Genomic DNA, 6,000 nt, shown 5'->3' with positions numbered 1-6,000 from the left:
CACAGTGTAAAGAGGCGATCATTAACAGTAAAGGATTGCACGATTACAAAATAGTTTTACATACAGATCATATACGTGTTTACATGTCGAGATGACACCAGGCATGTGTCTATGCAGGGGTAATCTACATCGTCGTCTATTCTCCCCTGGTCTATATAATGTGAAAGGTACTTCCCCACTATAGGAGGCAAACTCTGATTTCTTTACTTTTACTAATTCGTCAACTCCAACCCAGAGGAATATGACGAGAAACAGTGTTTGTTTTATTCCGCCGACAACATATAGTAAAATGTTTGACAAAACTCATTTCCTATCACTATCAATACAATTTATGTAAAGAATATAAATTCATTAGAGGCTGTTTATTTTTTAATTATATTAAAAACTCCCACCCTCTCATCACATAATAAAAATCCTACGTAAAAAAAACCAATTCGACGTACCGAGCTGATTTTTTTAGCCCCAAATCCGTAAATTGTAAAATAAATCGATACTGGTGCTAATGGAAATATTTTCAATTAAGATTGAAAAAACAATATTGCTGAAGTCTTTGTAAAAAATGTGATAAGTTAACACATTTAATAAAACATATGATCAAATTAACCTAAAAACTGGGATGGAAAACTGTTGAAATATTCGAACCTGAAATGTTGAATATAATGTCACGTTATTGATAGTGACATGTGTAACAGATTCAATTTAATGACCTAATGCACACGATGTACCAAACACTGTGTTGACTGCTTACTGGCTAATATCTGAGTGTTGTAAGTGCAAGCCGACATGTCCTAGCCGGCAATTATCTCCGCGCCAAGCGAACACTGTGCTTAAAATGGCAAAGTCTCGAAAAAAAGATAATCGTGAATTACTGTTTATGGGTTTGATATTTTTAAACTGTTAATGTCCTCAAACATATTTCCTGTATGACTTCATGTTTATAAACAGCCATTAGGAACATCTCGCATTGTACTTCAACTCACGCGTGACATACGGGCTCTCAGTTCGCTTATGGCGCCTATCTTAGTATATATTTCAGAAGTAAACAGAGTGTCATTCTGACTGTTGGGTAAATATTTACAGAGCATATCGTGACAGACATAAGCCTTGATAAGTTATCGGAACAACACGATAATTAGTGAGTAATCTCACCGTTAGATTTCACCATAGCCACAGGAGCAGCTACACAAGGCTATACGAAACATCTACGTCTGTATGTTGTAAGCGACACACTGCAATACGATGCATCTATCTTGTGCGGAACTTCAGGTACAAACAGAATATTACAGATACCAACTCGTCTTGAAGACGTAATACATCTAACTGAATATGTGATAACATTCTAGGAATTTTGTGACTGATTACAGTCCCTTAATTAAAGAATACAAACGTACAGTAGCTTTTGGTTTGTTTGTTATTAACGTCGCACATAGCAGTATTCCAGCTATATGTCGTCGGTCTGTACATAATCGAATCTGGACCAGAGAATCCAGTGATAAACAGCATGAGCATCAATCTAAGCAATCAGGATAAGATGACATGTATCCAACCTGACCACCCGATAGTTATCTTATCACAAGCACGGGTTGTTGAAGACCAATTTAACCCGGACCTTTACGGGTGGCCTATAACGTAACGTGTCTGGCTGGCGTTGTTGTGGAGACACAGGTACTTACAATATTTTACACCTGCCTACCTGACTGGAATACGTCGCCCTTCCACTGAATAACCTCTATCTGTAACAGCAAACAGTGGAACCTCGATAGACCAGCATACTGTTGAATAAGTACAGAAATTGCTATGCGACGTAAATCTACAATGGAGCCCAGTCGGACCCGGAAGTGAGTGAGTGTAGTTTTACGACGCTTTAACAATATTCCAGCCATATAACGACAGAGGAGACGATTCACTGGCTTCCCACACCGTTTGCAATCGAACACGGGCTTTATCCGCAGACAGATGACACTTCAACCATTAGGCTACCCCACTGAAGAAGAGTAATGTATCGTTAACACTCCTTCATATACCATATATCAACATTAAGGCTAAAACCATGTTCCATTTATTTTATTACCATGGTAACGTAAGGAGAAAATTCCCCAAGGCAGTGCAACTGAAGACGGGGTGAGAACTGTTATCCCTCCCAAGGAAATGGAAAATAAAATATTTTTGTTAGTTCTCTGACACCTTATTGTTTTAGAGATTTGGACAAGAATGTAGAATGTAATTACTTCCGTCGATCAGGCGGCCGAGTAATCGACACGTAATTACTCTATACCCATGGAACAGCTGTTTAAACATGTCGATTTCAACATGTACATTTCAACTCCATGCCGGTTTTCTATAAATACCGGGATCGTTAGTTCCTGATTGACTAGGTGGATTTTTAGCGAAAACATGATGAGCAAATTCGTATTATCTCTAAAGGACAGTTAACCTAAATGATTTGACCATATTTGTAGAGCTACGGGAATTAGACGCGTGGGGAGATATCTGTCTAAAGGCAGGCAGAAGTATTGGAAGTCGTTTCACTGGCGATATAGTAATAACCCAAACATTTGTAAATGAGTGAGTGAGTTCAGTTTTACGCCGCTTTTAGCGATATTCCAGCAATATCACCGTGAGGGACACCAGAAATGGGTTTCACACATTGTACCCATGTGGGGAACCCGGGTCTTCGGCGTGACGAGCGAACGCTTTAACCACTAGGCTACCCAACCGCCCTATTTGTAAATGAATATCAACTGTAGTATGTTTGACCGTTATACATGTATCATTCAGAGAAACGCCTTAACTTTACAAAAACAGACATTTATATCATTAACAACAAAAATCGAATAAATAATATAACATATAGCTATTTCATATTTTCAGGATCACGCTCATTTATGCATTTATAACATGCCTTGTAAAACCAATTATACACTTGAAAATTGGATTTTATTAAACAATTACCAAAATGATACTAGACTGGTACAGACTCCATTATTTGCAGACCGTTGCCGTATAGCTGGAGTATTGTTGAGTGCGGCTTTAAGCAACAAACAAACACACAAACTAGACTGAAAAAGTCCAAATACTGATGACATAAGGCTCAAAACACAAACTATAATATCAGAATGAAACACAGGACAGCCCTGAGATAGGTCGTACACCTTTAACATTTCTAATCTGGGATTCAAACCCACATATGGTCACCCTCTATCAACTATGGTGCAGGCCAATATGCATGTAATAATCGGAGGAAAGTGGGATTAGAACCTATGATCAGCGGATCCTTAAGGGACGCAACTCTGTCTTACAGTTGCTGTCTTTTGGACCACTGTGGTGTATACATCCCTGTAACGCCCTGGGCGTGAGGATATTGCTTGTATTAGCAACTGTTGACTGCATACATTGAGGTTATATGTAAGCCTTTAACGTTCACAAATGTTACATACAGAATACATATCGGAAATCTATTCGATGCACTGTAGTTTTCTGTTCATATATACTAATACACTGGATCCATTCGGGCAAACAGTCCACAGCTGGTGTAGATAGGCCAGCATTGTAATACCTTGTTATCAAATGATAATCGTAAATAAGTCAATGGGTGTTGCTGAGGACATTGTTACAGAAATGTAACAGTCAATGCTTCTAGTAGTTAGGATTACACAATGCCATTCTGTCCGTTAACAGTGGGGATTCCGATTTGGAACCAGTTTCCACCAGCCTACGCTTGTCGGCAGAGGCAAAGAATGGATAGAGTGGACAATGCGTGTCCTAACTGAATGAATCGCGGCTCGGAATATCAGTCACTGGATTGTCCGGTCCAAACTCGATTCTTTTACAGTCCGTCATTTAATAATAGTCTGAGTGTGGCTTTAAACACCAATCACACAAACAGAAACGCACAAGTATACATATGCACACGCACACACGCGCACACAGAGTTGCTGGGATACAACGTACACATACGCTATGACTATCAATGCATTGAATGCACCTGCAACACACTTGAAATTACTTGACCAGCGTCCTGAACGACGTATGTAATACCCAAGCTACACAAAAGGACATAAATTAGTCCCGTTAATGCCCGTGCTTCCAATGCCGAGTGCCCCCTTCCATGCTAAAAAACCCAGTTACCTAAAAAAAGGACCTCATTGTGATATACAGTTGAATGTTATTAAAGTGGGGATATTTCTTTTCAGATCAAAGCTCAAAGCCGGGAAATAATGTTCCATCAAAGGGATAGGGAGCGTTGACCCTATCATGGCGAGGAATCAGACACCCACGGGCCCGCCCGACCCCCTAATGTTTTACCCTGGGGGTGGGGATATCAGTGGCTTAGTTCCGTTATGGCTCGGCAGTTCGTCTTTTGTTGTTTTCCAAAACATTCAGCGGCTTGTGAATTACCTGGTCCGATCATTTTGGTAGGAAAGCCTCCATTATTGATTAAACGTATAACCCACAAAGAAAGTGTTCTGTAACGATGGTTCTTGAAGGCGCTGACCATTTCTTCATCGTCAGCATTGTCATACCGAGGATCCCAGCATGGCTCGACAGAAAATCCCCTGGCTTTAAGACCCCACCCGCTTCAGCAACCTCAGTCCTGGGAACGTATTTTATTTCTGTTTCAAGACAATCATAGATAAACGACAACCGGAAAATCACACATCTTAACCTGAATAAAAACGAAGCCGCCTCTGAAAGCAATGTTTCAAAAATCATTGTCAGAACAAATTTGTATTTTTTACATTCCCAAACACTAAATTATAAAATTTGAAAAAGCAATTTCCCCAGTATACACCATGAGAGCGGTAACACTCAATTACTTGAGTGGCAAGCTTGCTACACGTCAAGTCCATTATGTGATTGAAATTCGTATTGACATTTCAAATTTTTCAATTTTGAGAATACAAGTAAGGTGAATAGCCAGAGTCACATCATCCTCATCACGATTTATTCAGTTAAAAGCCCATACTGTAAAGAGGCATACACGGTAAGGATGCTTAACTTATCAGCTGATTTGACACCGTTGAATGGCCACCATGTAACCGACAGCGTGGTCTATGCCTGGGAGAGACTCCGTATGGCACAGTGATGACGGTACGTCGGTGTTTATATCCAAAGAGGAAATTGCCAATATTTGATCCTATACGTGTTCCGATGGCTGTCTCCATGCTTTGTCGAATCCCACAGTGTGACTCCATAATCTAATGTCATTTGGGAAGGGGAAGGAATTGCTATAGGAACTCGCCGTGATCTCGTCCGGATGTGACTTGACGTGACTCTAATAAGTCGCCGCGTGTTTATCTTCAAACACCAGTTTAGTTTTATGATTCATGTTGATTCTGTTATTATCAACTGGCTTTACCTAATGATTAATCCACGTTGTAACTTCGCGTTGAATTGTGGGCGCCCTGTCGTCTTGTACCACAAACACTGTATCACCTTGTACCACAAACACTGTATCACCTTGTACCACAAACACTGTATCACCTTGTACCAAGAATACTGTATCACCTTGTACCACGAACACTGTATCACCTTGTACCATGAACACTGTATCATCTTGTACCAAGAGTACTGTATCACCTTGTACCACAAACACTGTATCACCTTGTACCACAAACACTGTATCACCTTGTACCACAAACACTGTATCACCTTGTACCAAGAATACTGTATCACCTTGTACCACGAACACTGTATCATCTTGTACCAAGAGTACTGTATCACCTTATACCAAGAACACTATATCACCTTGTACCACGAACAATGTATCACCTTGTACCACAAACACTATATCATCTTGTACCACGAACACTATATCACCTTGTACCACGAACACTGTATCATCTTGTACCAAGAACACTATATCGCCTTGTACCATGAACACTATATCGCCTTGTACCACGAACACTATATCGCCTTGTACCACGAACACTATATCGCCTTGTATCACGAACACTATATCGTCTTGTACCACGAACACTATATCACCTTGTACCACGA

This window comes from Haliotis rubra, unplaced genomic scaffold (assembly GCF_003918875.1).
Source record: "Haliotis rubra isolate DU_JTF1 unplaced genomic scaffold, ASM391887v1 Scf313, whole genome shotgun sequence".
NCBI classification, from domain to species: domain Eukaryota; kingdom Metazoa; phylum Mollusca; class Gastropoda; order Lepetellida; family Haliotidae; genus Haliotis; species Haliotis rubra.
Note: the sequence above shows the minus strand (reverse complement) of the source record.